Below are 859 nucleotides of genomic sequence, written 5' to 3' on the forward strand. Positions count from 1 at the left end.
TTTAAATCTTGGTACATCTTCGTGCTACCAGGGTGAACAGAAAACCTAGAATTGTGCGCTTCATGCAATATTTCATTCTTCAGTTCTTCTACATTAGGAATCCAGATGCGAGAGGAAAACTTATATAGACCGCGGTTATCCTTTTGAGTACATAATTCTTCTCCTGTCAAATCTTCCAATTCTCGTTCCATAACTCCTTCTTGACCTCTTTTAATCTTTTCCATTAACGCTGGCTGGAAAGTAATCTCGTATAGCATTTCCCGATCTTTACCTGATACTCGAATTTTGATTTCCATCTTTTCTAAGTCCCGGGCTAATTCATTCGCGATACGGGCCATGCTTAATTTTTCTTTTCTACTTAGGGCATCAACTACCACATTAGCCTTACCTGGGTGATAGTTAATTGAACAGTCATAGTCCTTAATTAACTCCAACCATCTCCTTTGTCTCATGTTTAAGTCCTTTTGGGTGAATATATACTTTAAGCTTTTATGATCCGTGTAGATATTACATTTCTCTCCGTACAAGTAATGACGCCATAACTTCAAAGCAAACACTATAGCCGCCAGCTCAAGATCATGAACTGGATATTTCTGCTCATGGGGCTTTAACTGCCTAGACGCATACGCAATAACCTTATCATGTTGCATTAGCACACAGCCTAATCCTTTAAGAGAAGCATCACTGAAAATTATGAAATTCCCGGTTTTATCTGGTAATGCTAACACTGGTGGCGTCACTAGTCTTTTCTTTAGCTCTTGGAAGCTTTCTTCACATTTCTCCGTCCAAGCAAATCTCTCATTCTTCCGGGTCAGCTTGGTCAACGGGGTTGCAATCTTGGCAAAGTCCTTCACAAATC

The sequence above is a fragment of the Apium graveolens genome, unplaced genomic scaffold (assembly GCF_009905375.1).
Source record: "Apium graveolens cultivar Ventura unplaced genomic scaffold, ASM990537v1 ctg5716, whole genome shotgun sequence".
In the NCBI taxonomy this organism is placed as follows: domain Eukaryota; kingdom Viridiplantae; phylum Streptophyta; class Magnoliopsida; order Apiales; family Apiaceae; genus Apium; species Apium graveolens.